This window comes from Dasypus novemcinctus, chromosome 14, assembly GCF_030445035.2.
Source record: "Dasypus novemcinctus isolate mDasNov1 chromosome 14, mDasNov1.1.hap2, whole genome shotgun sequence".
Classification (NCBI taxonomy): Eukaryota; Metazoa; Chordata; class Mammalia; order Cingulata; family Dasypodidae; genus Dasypus; species Dasypus novemcinctus.
Genome location: NC_080686.1, coordinates 79,795,704 through 79,808,924, shown reverse-complemented (window position 1 = coordinate 79,808,924; position 13,221 = coordinate 79,795,704).

Here is a 13,221-nt window from a genome sequence, read left to right as displayed (position 1 = left end):
TCTTCTCAAGAGAACATTTTTAAGCTGCACAGGGAAATCTCAATGCTTTAGAGTCACAGGGTAGTTTTCTTAAAACAAATGAATAAATAAATAGTGTTACTCTGAAGAACCATTATCTGCCAACAATAGCCCTTGTTATGAATGAGTATTCTTATTACAAAAGATCAAATTCACTTTTGAGAGACAAAGGTTTGCCAATATTGACAGAATTCAGAAGAACATGTAAGGGATGATATTAACACAGACATTCCAAAACTATTTTGAGCAATGTCATCATTAGTGGAATAATGCCTAGTTTCCAAATTGAGCTATTCAGAAGTGGATAGCACTCCTGGGATTGCATAAATAACAGTATTCTAGTTATTTAAAAAATTAATCACTCAACAGTTATAACTCATATAGCAATAGATTTCCATTTTGGAAAAAAAGCCATCATGTAATTGATCATCTTAGAGAAGAGAGTTTCAAATTGAGCTTCTTGCAATCCTGAAGAATCTACCAAGTTTTTCCTTGGGTACACAGTAGCAGATTATTTTAGATGAGATTTCCTCTTCATTATTGATGTGACTTTGGTGTCGGTGTTTTGTGGTGGGTTTTTTTGGTCATCATTTTCAGAAAATGGAGAAAAATCAGCTTATAGCCACAGCTCATCCAGTGAAAGCTACAATTTCTAAGGCTACCTTGTACAAAATGCTGAGTCCATCTGACCCTGGCCTTTGCTGAATCTACTTGTGAGAAAACCTAACATAACAAGTTCGTTGCTGGGCATAATGGTAGCAGTGTATTTGGTGTCTACAACAAAAAGAAAAACAGGGTTTGTTTGTTCAGTGTTGGCTTTATTGCCCCAGAAATGGAAAGTTACTCGATTATCATCAGAATCCACCTTACGTAAGTAGTCACCATGTGTCCCTATCCTCCCCCTCCACCGCAGCTCTTGCCTGAGGGAGAGTCTTCTTAACTCTGACATGATATGTATGGAGGGCAATAAAGCATATATGTTTTTGTCCAAATGGCAGTGGCTTAGACATTATTGTAGCCAGTGGAGAGAATGAAGGATCTGAAAAGAGAAAGATCTGTGTTTGAATCCCAACCAGCTGTCTCACAGAGTTATTATGAAGATTAAATACCATCAAATACAGACAAAAATAAATGATTGTTGATATTATTATTTTGTTAAGAAAAGGCATCCTTCAGGAGGAAGACATGGTCTGCACATGCCTGCTTTTAAAGCTAGGTATTTTAATGGCACGTTAGGAAAGTCTATGATCTCCAATAGTTATTTCATTTAGTAGAATTGCTTAGTTTTCCTTTTTGAGTGCTATTTTCCTTTTCTTTTTAACTGTCTATTTTCTTACTCTGTAACTTTTATAGAAAGTACTTCTGGAGAGGGGAGGAGGGTGGAAGGAAGATTATGAAGAGCCTTTGCCAGAATAATTTCTGTTTCACAGCATTGTGCAGTCCTTCTTTTGCCTAAGTCGACAGATTAGTTAACAAAGTTCTTTATGAAAGCTCAGTTGATAACTGCCTTCTCCTTAATTTGACAAATTCAAAGTTGTCTTGTTCTGATTTTATCACCAACTGTGCATTGATCTACAGAATGTAAACAGATCTGAATGCACAATTTCATCTTACCAGGTTTATTTAATGCAAATATAGTCCCCATTTATATAAAACTGTATTTAAACCCCTAACCAATATCAAACTGGTCTTATAAAAAATCAACAAAATAAAATATAATTCTACTATTTTGCATTTATCTGAGGTTCCAAAGATATTTACCAGTGATGAAAACAGAAAACCATTTTATCACCTTAAGTTGGTTGTTTCTTTTCCCTACTCTGTGATGCTTCAATTTTAAGGCTCTTTTCATAAGTTCTATTTGGACACTACGTTAACCCTCAGGCCACAGAGTATTGGCAAACAGTGGATTTCGTTTTTCCCATTGGCAAAGTTGCCGTTCACAGCAGCACTCCCTCCCTTTCCTTTGTTTAAATTGGCTGCCGTTTTTCTTGCTTAAGGGATTTACCAGAATGTGGCCATACCTGGGATTGAGCTAAAATCAGGATAAAGAACTGGGAATGGGAATGCTATAAACTGACCGCTGGGTGGGTAACATCCTTCTTTCAACTATTCAGAAAAACACATGCACACCATGGGCCCTTACTTTCAGAGGTGGAAAAACGAACTGAACATATGGTAAAGTTAAAAATTAATGTTAATAAATGGAAAAGTTATTTCCCCAACAGAGATTTCGTTTTAAGTTGTCCTTTCCTGGAATTATTTATCTGACTCTCTAATCTACTTGAAATGGACAACATGTTGAAAACTGTAAAGAAGAAGCAAGAAAGCAATGACTATTGAATCTAAGAAGTAATTGTTATTCAAAGGGTATTTCCACTGTTTGCTACAGAAAACTTATTTCCCTCCATTCTGAGGCTCAGATTAAATAACATATAGGAAAATGCTTATAAATGTAAGGCATTGCTATCATTTCTTTATTCCTTTATTTACAAAATTATTAAGTGTAAATGACCTTGAGATGACGAGAAAGAGGACCTAAGTCATGGGAGAACTAGGGAAACCAAAGGTAGTTCTGCATGTTCCTAAAAGAGTTTTATTAAGCAACTGTATCAAATGTAGCACTTATAAATTTAACAGTAAATACTATAAATAGACCAATTTAGTGTATCTAGATGACATCTCATAATTGTGTGAATATAAATTTAACTGATGGAAACATTGATTTAGTAGTGAGTAGGGTATTTAATTTCAGCCTTCACTGAATCCACCAAATATATCCATCCCTCTCCAACTTTCCATTCATCTCCTTCCACATCATTAAAAACAAAAGATTTCAAGCAAGTTGACAATTGTCCTTTGATAATTTTTTTTCTTTGTGTCCTAGGGTATTAGATTTGATAGTTTTTTTGGCTAGTAACTGAAATTGATTGATTTATTGGCATTAAGCTTAAGCAACCACTAATTAATTTCTTCAACAAATGTGTTTATTTCTACCTACAATGGGCTAGGCTAACAGGTCTCAAAGTATGGTCCAAGGGCTCTTGTAGTTCCCAGTGTCCTTTCAGGGCATCTGATATAGCAAAATTATTTTCATAATAATATTACAAATTATTTTCCTTTTTTACTCTCTTGATCTCTCAGTTTTATGATGGAACTTTGCAGTTTACATGAGATATGAAGGTATCATTTTTATGATGGCTGTACAATGTGTGCTTGTGTACTCTTGCATTTAAAAAATCTCTCATTCTTAATTTTGAATACAATAAATAGTCAATCACTACATATAACACATATAAAACTCTTTAGGTCCTCAGTAATTTTTTTCTTCTAATTTTATTGAGGTACATCATTCATATATGACCATACATAAACCATATGTTTATAGCAAAAGTTGTGAACCTATAAAACAAAACATTTATATCATCATACAGGGCTCCTATACATCATCCCACCACCAACACCTTGCATTGTTGTGAAACATCTGTTACAAACTATGAAAGAGCATTGTTAAAATTATACTACTAATGGGAGCCAATATCTTACATTTGGTCTATTTTTCCTCCAACCCACCCAATTCTTAATACCCTAGATTAGAATTATATGTTTGTTATAGTTCATGAGAGAACATTCTCATATCTGTCCTGTTAACCACAGTCCATCTTCCACTGTTTATATAGTCCCATGCTTTGTGCAACCCATTCAAAGTGTATATTCAGTTGTAAGTTTTAACATGTGAAGGTGCTCTGAAATTAAAAAAAAGTTTGAGAACCTCTGTGGGAGGCAACACATAGTCAAAAGTAATACAAAGTGGGTAAGATGCTTCTTAGTACTCTTCAATATAGTAGTTGAGGCAAGAAGAAATCCTCTTAAATCAATCATTTGCAGACATCTGCCTGTCCACTCCTCAACATTTTGGGTGTTTATAGAGCCAAATTCCATCTGCAATCAGAGCTTTAGAATCAGCAGTTCTGTATAAACCCACATGCAGACCTTGTGAGGGTTTATGATAAATTTGTATCTCAAAAACTGTGAGGCCGTGCTTCATGTTTATGAGAATATGCTACTTGTTAACGGCTACAGTTGATCATTTAGAGGTTATGAGATAAATACTTGGATTCTTTTAGGATGTGCTCTGAAAGAAAACCAACAGAGGATCAAAGAAAAATGAGATTGCCACATAGGACCATGTTTATATAACATGATTGTGAAATTTGAAAACTGGTAAAAAAAATCAGTGTTCATATGATTTCAGAAGAAAGAAGATGAACATAAAGTGCCAACTGTTGAGTTATATTTTTGGTATTGGTAAGCATTAGGGTCTTTTTCATGTTTTATAAATGGATCTTAAATCTTTCCTTTAAGGGCTCAAGTTACATCTTTCTTAATACAAGTATGTATCAGCGGGCTAGTGTGTGCTAAGCATTTTGAATATCCGGGCAAATAACACATTGTCCCTGCCTTCAGAGATATCACTATTTTTAAACCAAAATGCAAAGTGACCTACTAGCATAATGAGAGATTCATTTTTCCCCAGTGTACTGAAGAAAGTTTCACAGAGAAGATATAGCAGGTACAGAAGATGGAAAGGTTATTCAAGGTATAGAAAATATCACGCATAAAGACACAGGGGTATTGAAATACCTGGGATGCACAAAAAATGGCAGAAAGTTCTGCATTATCAGGTTATATGGTCAGTGGATTGGGACAAGATTGTGAAGGGATTTGTAGCCCATTTCAAGTAGTATGAATTTTATTTAACAAGTCCCAAGAATTGTGCACTCCAAGATCTTCAGAGGCTAGGCAAATAAAGAGATAGTCAGATAGGATGCACACTCCTTCCTTTAGTTTTGTTTTGTTTTCTAATTCTGATACAGGTAGTTTTCTTGTTCTTGATCCCAGTGATGTGTTATAGCTGATATGATAGGTGATTGTTAGCATTTCTTCCCACTTCCATATTCATATATTTTGTTTAATAATTTCACATCAGCCATGGTGGCAGTATTTATACCATGGGAAATGGCAAAGTGAAAAATTGCAGCTTTCTTTTTTTTTAAATTTGTTTTGCTTTCATGGAGAACCTGTTTACCCATATAACTCTACTTCCCCACTTGATAAATGTGAACAGAAATATTTCTCTACCATTTATAAATAGAAAAAAGAGCCCAGAAAGTGGCAACTGACATTCCCAATTGTGGAAAGACAATGTAGTCTATAGTAAATGATAGAGGGAATGTCTTCCCTAAAAGAGGATACCTGCTACTTAGCTCCAACCATAGATAGGGAAAGGGATGCAGCATTTCCAGATCTTCTCAATTTAACAAGAAAAGCTGGAAATCCGGATATATCCAGGCAAAGTCTCTTGATTTTTCAGTTTGGGAACGTACAATAGCAATAGCAATAATTACTTGCAATTTAAACCTCAATCTTCCTTTGCTGTAGGTAAAGAGAAGTCATTGGAGGTTTTTAAGCAGAGTGACCTTATCTTGGGTTTTCATTCTAGAAAAGCAACTATAGAGAATGCATGCAGGAAAGATGCAGAGGCTAAACGCCAGGAACTTCAGTCATGGCAGTGGTAAAGACTGATGCTACAATGTCAGTGAGGACCATCTTGAGGGCAAAGGCAGGGATTCCATTTCTCATAAACCAGTCACATTGCTGTTTTCCCAGCAGTGGCTGGTGGCTCATATCCTGGCAAGCTTTTCCTGTGGGCACACTGGCATCTAGTCAAAAGAGTGAGTGAGGAACAGTTTTCTCATCTGCAACAATATTCCCAAAGCAGACACCCAAATGGTGGTGGGTCAGTAGATTTATCTTCATAAAGAACATATTAATATAGACTACATTGCTTAAGCATCTTGGGAAACAGCAGGGCAGATGCTAGAGTGAAAGGTGCTACCTAGATCAAGTTCATTGATATATTTGTCTTTTAGATTTAAACCCGGATATTGGCAGATGACTTCACTTGTGCCACATACCTGATGGCTGTATTCCAACGGAATGAAAGATTTAAAAAGAAACAAAAGTGCTTTTGAGTACTGTGCAAAGTCAATGCAAATGGGCCTTGGCAAGGATTTCCCCAGAAAGCAGCCCAAATTCTCCCTCACTTCTTCCTTCCTTACTGGTTTGAGTAAATAAAATATTTATGATTTGGTAATAAAAATTCCCAAATACTAAGCCCTTTCATATGTCCACAAGTTGTGGGAATCTTCAGAGGGACTGAGGATACCAGGACTTGGCCAGGCCTGTAAGTGAGACTGTGCCACTCTGAGTTCTCTCCCGACAATGTTGTTCATCTCAAGGAGCTGAGACGATGATTTGACTGGAAGAGCAGAGTCAAACGCACATGCAGTCTTTTGTTTAGTTTTCTCCTTGGGAGAATATTTAGATACTGTCCTTGCAATGAAAATCTCCATATTGAAAATAACTGATATTTTGTTTCAAATGCATGATAACTGGATTGTGTTGACTACCTGGTCAGTTTGATTATTCATGGTGATTTTTTAAATTATAAAAAAATAAAATAAAATGAAAGCCCAACACACCATAAAACAACTTACACAATGAGGATTCATCTTGCCCACTTGTAGCGATATGTCCTTGCATTTGTCTGGAATAGTCTTTACTTTCCTAGACCTCTCGGCCTGGAGACAGACCAAGCAAACCTTGGGTATCATTTACCTATGCTCTTGGGCTACCCGGGCTACACTGGCCTTATGGAGGTTTGGACTTTAAATCTTCACTCAGTAAAATACGCATGTTTTTAATAGTGCCTGGAGCATATGATAGGTACACAGTAAGTACGGAATACATGAATGAGCAACCTGGAATCCCAAAGCACTCTTTTCCCTGGAAGTTCCCTGGAGGCCTTATTCATGCCTTATCCATGATGACTGCCAGATAAAAATATGGGACACCTAATTAAATTTTAATTTTGGACAAAGGGATTTTTTTAGTATAACTATGTTCCAAATATTGCATGAAACATATTTATACTTATACTTGCACTAAAAAATTATTCATTGTTTATCTCAAACTCAAATTTAACTGAGTATCCTGTTTTCTCTTGTTGTTATTTGTTTTTGCTAAATCTGGCAACCTTCTTGGTTTTGCATACTGCTGTTTTTTCTTGCCATATTTTTCTATCTGCTTAGTGACCTCAGTCAACAGCTGCTCCATTTGCCATGGCTAATTTTCATTGCCATTGCTCTTAATCCCTGATTTACTCTTATTTCTCAGCTGAACTCAAGGAGAATCATGACAGCTCCAAGACACTTCACCCTTCTCTAGATCCCAGCCTTTCTACCCTACCAGGTAACTACCAATAGAACAGTTACCTCCTGCTCTTGTGAGAGATAACTGAGAAAATACATGTAAAATGCTTAGCAGAGTGTCTGGCACATAGAAAATAGTCTACATATGTTGGCTATCATTGCCATTGCCATCACTGTTGTTGTTAATGTTGATTTTACTCTCAACAGTAATGTTCCAAAGCAGACATGAGCTAATTGAGACACATCAGCCAAAGTCCTAGAGGAAACAGAGCTGTTGGCATTTCTGCAGCATTATCTGATAATAAATTTATCACTTACCCCAATCTTTGCCTGGCTCCCATATCCCTGGTTGCTTGGGTGTTAGTAAGTTCTTTATCTTATTTGGAGATTGGGGGTATCTGGTCGGATCTCTTGGCCGTTCTCCTAATCTATCTCTTTACTCTGAAACTTCCAAGACTAGGGCATCTACTTTTAATATCCCTCATCTGATATTAGAACTACTTAACACTTCATTAACAGCATTATTTTTGCCTATTTTCTGATGCTGTAACCCACCTACATCTTCTGATATTTTACTCAGTTTCCTCCCCTTTGCTTCACCTTCGTTTATACAGCATCTGTGATGGCATGTGTAAATAAATCTCTTGACTGCTGTTGCCGTAGTGTTCTCCCACGTTCCTCGTCTTTCCACAAGTGTTTGCCCTTCATGCTTACAAATCATTCCTTCTAGGCCAGCCACTGGCTTAGAAGTATTCCCACATCCCTGCAGACAACTTTGACTTTCACCAAGACAGAAGAGAACCTAACTCTTTGACTTTGTATTACTACCTTTCTCAAAACCTAGACAATTCTCGAAGTTAGAGAACACTTAAATTTTACTTTTAATTGTGCTTTCTGCCTAAACCAAAATGCAGAACCAGTCTCCCAGTATGGAGCCCATACCATTCTCTTCTAATTTTATGCGAATTCTCAGCCCCCAAATGTTGTGAAAGCCTTTATCTACCACCTCTACTCAATGTTGATACACTCGGTTTCCCAGGAGACTGACCATCAGTGCTCAAGTTCTTGTTCACTGATTCTTCTTTGAGGATGATTAGATTCTTTTAGGAATAGGGCTCATGGTGGCCTGTTGAAATAGCTCCAAACTCCCTGCATGCATGCAGATGAGGACCCCCTTGGGGAGCTTTGCTAGACAACCAGACCCTTCTGTCCGAAGTAGGTCAGTCTAATCCCCCTGATGCCAACCCATTAGGCAGAACTTCTATTGTTTAAAGGTAAGGTGAGCCACTAGACTCATGCCAGCACACTGGGAAACTGGACTCTTATCTCAGGGGGTTTACAGGGAATGCTATATAACAACAGGCATTCCTTAATCACTCTCCGAAATATATGCTATCTTCTTTCTCCCATAGAGCTAGAAAAATAAATCTATTTGAAATTTCTAATATCATGTATTTATTACACTAATCTGGGAAAAATTGTTTGACTACATTTTTTAAAAATTAGCACCAAAAAAAGAAAGGTTGATTTCTTTGGAATTTGGAATCTAGTTGCAGGTTCTTTTTACCTGTTTGCAGCAATTCAAGTCTACTGACATGTCTGAATTTTGCAAGGACACCAGATGTCACTTGCTAAATAGATGATACCCCTTGACTCCAGCAGAATCAATAACATCATGTGTTTGAGCACTTAACTTCAGAAGCACTTTGTTTACGCTGACCTTCCATAGGATCAGGTTGACATATGGATGCTTAATCAAGTACTTAAAGCAAGCATAAAAATAGAGATTTTACATATATAATCACCATAAACTTCCAGACTGGGTTTTCAAGTTTGGTACACTAGAACATTTAATAAGGGTCATTTTAACCTCAGTTCTTGAAATGGTTTGGAAAATCGTACAATATATACTATGTAACTCTGTGATGACATAAGAAGATGTTTTATGTATTTGCATAATTCCATTATGTACTTGTATAATTCTAGAGTTAAGTGAAATCACCCTGTAAAATTTCAGAAATATTTATGTAATTCTTTTCTTTCTTTTTTTTTTCTTTCTGTATTTTAAGAGTCAAGTGGTAAAAAATCTGGATTTTTCAACACTGAGGTCATAGCTTTATAATGCCAAACAAAGATGGAGACATAAAAAAAAAATACTAGGGTTCTTATGTGGAAGGAATCACATTTGCACAAAATGTTGAAATTGAAATTTTTAGGACATAATGAATATAAAATAAAAACAATAGTTGAACCCAAATTTGAGAATTGAGTAGTACTTCTATCAAGACTGTTATTTATATATTATTTAAGAAACTCTGCTAGAAACTTATGTGGGATAGACTTTTCTTATAATAAAACATAAATATAGAGATTTGGAAGCATCTATCAATGTTGCTGAAAGCTCTAAAGAAAGAAAAATTCCCCATCCCCTTGCAAATCAGTTGAACTCACCCCATTCCAATTCATATATGATTATTTTATTATGTGCTTAACATGTTAGGTGCTGGGCAAATTAAAATGTAACACCAAGGATAGACACTAGCAATTATTGACCTTCTGCTATGAACCAAACATTGTTAAATGCTTCACTAAGGGTCTCATTAACCCCATTTTAGACAACTGAGAAACAGTGAGATTGTCACATGACTTGGGTATACATTAAGTGAGAGAGTTAGCTTCTAACCCATGTCCATCTCATTGCAAAACCCTCTCTGCCATACCAAAGTATTGTGTGAGACACTGTCTCTGTTCTCAAGAGGCTCAAAGTGCAGTTGGTGTCATCAAAGCACATCATAACCACCCTGAAGCCATCAGAGGTGGTATCTGATCAGGTGCCAATATGAATGATATTAATAAATGTGCTAGGTCACTGAAAAGAGGACTTTCCAGTAAAGAGTTTTCACAGTTAATTTCCATTTATGTCTCCAATTCTCTTTTATAAATCATATACTGTTATAACTTCTTTTTTAATTGAAATATTCAGCGTAGAGAATGACATTACAGAAAAGCACAAAGCAGAATAAATGAATGAACCATTATCTTACTACTCAGCAATACTACCAGTAACATTTTGATATTTATCATGTATTCTTCTGATTTTGCTTCCATCCAAGTATTTTTTGAAAAAACATTTTATTTACTAGAAATTTTGCAGGAATAAAAGCAGCCAGAGGAAGGGAAGAATTGTATTTGTCAGAGCAATAAGGAACCCTAGAATTGCAAGCTCTCTAGCTGTCTTAGGGTGACCTGGAAAGACTGGAGGGTGAGAAAGGAAATTCTGGAAGTTACATCTATCCAGGAGGTCAAGTGGGAAGTTGATGGTGGGGAGAAGAAAATGAACAGGTAAGAAAGGTGGAATAGAGAATTTGGAGGGATGAGGAGAAGAAGACATAAATTTAGACCCTATCCTGAGTGGGGAGATCTGGGGAAAAAGAGAAATATCTAAAGAGGATGGTAACACATAAATAAGCCAGATTCCAGATTGTGGGAAGTTTAATGAAGCAAACAAACAAAACAACATGATGGAGTTTATGGGTTTGCTTGTAGGGAAGATGCAACCTAGTCGCATAGTTGATGGTGACCCACAAGACATGCATTTTATGTTCCAATCCCGTAGTTCACTGATAGCTCACTGAAGCAAAAGTTTCATTAAACTCTCTATTTTCTCTTTCATTTGTGTGTATGTGTGTTACACATTCTGATCATGACCACTAAATGAATTTCATCCTCATAAACACACACTCAGAGCTTTATCTGGAGCCATCAGAGAGGGTCTCTCTGAAGAGGTGACATTCTGAGGTGAGATCTAAGTGAGCCTAAAGAGCCAACCTGAGGCAGAACAGCCAGGGTAGCTGGAGCTCATTAACAAAGGGAGAAAATGCTGTGAGGTGAGGTTGGGGTAAAGCTGGAACCAGACCAAAAAAATTCTCTTTTAAGTACAATGAGAAGAAGTGATACGTTATGGAAGTGTTTTTTGTGGGGAAGTGATACCATTTATTTTATCTTTTACAGCAATTGCTCTGGTGCTTTGTGGAGAAGGGATTGTAACAAGGCTAGAATGGAAGCTGAGGGTCTAGTTGGAATTTTACTTCATGGTCGAGGTGAGAGGGTTATAGTAGTGATGATGGGAAGTGAACGTATTCAAATATTTGAGTGAATACAGCATTCCCAAGTGAGAAATTTGGGGAAGAGGAAGAAAGAGGAGGTATTTAAGGTATGGATAATATCTAGCTAATGCAATTATCTAATTTGTCATAAGCAGCCATCGATTTTAAGAAATTAATGAACTAGATACCCTTTGAAGGTAACATAATTACATAACAGATTCTGCTTTTCCTCTCACACCTCAAAACCCAAGTCATAAAAACCATAAATAACTTCTTAAGATAACAAACCAAGGTTTTTAAGGATAACTCAAACCACAGAGTGAGGGAAGACACTTTGGTGGGCAGGTAATTCAAGACCTCTCAATTATATCAAATAGATAACTCTGCTCTCAATACTTAGAAGGCTGGCGTTGCTGATGACATTTCATTGAAGGCAATGGGGAGAAGTAGCTTTATTTACATAAATAAATTTGAACATTTTCTGTTTGGGAGGCCCCAATTTTCTTCTTCTCTTCTCTTGAAAAAGTCATTAAGTTGGATCAGTTTTGCAGTATCAATTAAGAAAGACAAAGTCCAGTGTTAAACCAGTCTAATGCTGAAATGGTGATTCAGAGAGAAGCATTTCTGCTTACATGATCATTAAGCTAATGTTTATTATAGATGACTGGATGTGTATGTCTATGGGTACATAGACATTACATTGGGAAATGAGAGAGAAATTTGAGTTTTCAGCAAATACAGCAGCATAAACTTTTCTTCTTGCTTAAAAAGCTGTGATGTAAAATGATTTCGAGAATGTGAAAGGTAAGGTTGTCTATAATTAATTCTTCTCCTAAGCCTCGTTGCCCTCATTGTTTTATCACTGGACTTTTGCAACAGCCTGCTACCTGACTTCCCTATCACAGGTATCTCTGAGTCCATCGTTTCAATGCTATTAGGGCCATATTCCAAAGAAACTAAAACACCTGATCCTTGCTTTCAGGATAAATTCCAAGAAGAGATCTGATGTCTATTCACGTATTCATGTATATACGTTATTGGTCTCCTTTACAATAAATCACGAATCCCATCTTCCAACACTATTTTACACAGTCTAACATCCAGTCTCTAATAATGAGGCATAATCACACTGCACTGATAATTGTATCTTTCCAGACCTCACGATCCAAAGCTCCTTAAGTACAAGGATGATGCTTTGTTCATTTTTGCTTCCCACTGTGCTTAGCATGGTACCTGGAACATAGTAGGAATTCAATAAACAAAAAAAGATAATGCTCAGTTTTATAGACTCCTCACATCTTAAGAGGGATGCTCGTGGAAGCTGTCCAAGTTGTAGTTGCTAACTCCTGCTCAGTGGTCTAGATGCCTCTGCTTCCTTGCTAGCTAGATCCTTAAATTAGTTTGCCCAAAATTTCTGCCCTGATTTTCTCATCTGTAAAATGTGTAACAATTATGAAAAACTTTCAAAGCTGTTGCAAATATTAAATTAAATAATGTCCATAAAGCATCCAGTACCATGCCCCCCATACCAATGTGCTCAATAAATGATAGAAGATATTTTGAATGATACTTTTTAAAGAAAAATCAATATTCCAGTGCTTCACAAATTAGTAGAGGACCTAGGCAATTGTGGCACAAAGCCACTCAAAACTTTCTTAACAATATTAGAGGATAGCCACAATTAGTACCTACAAATGCATTCAAAGTCTGAAAGAAATTAGGTTGGACTTTAGAAAAATCAGGGGGTTAAAAAAGCAAATAATATTTTAAACTTAGTCTGCAAAAGAAGTTAGAATCCAACCAATGCTGCTCAGGGCTGTTGC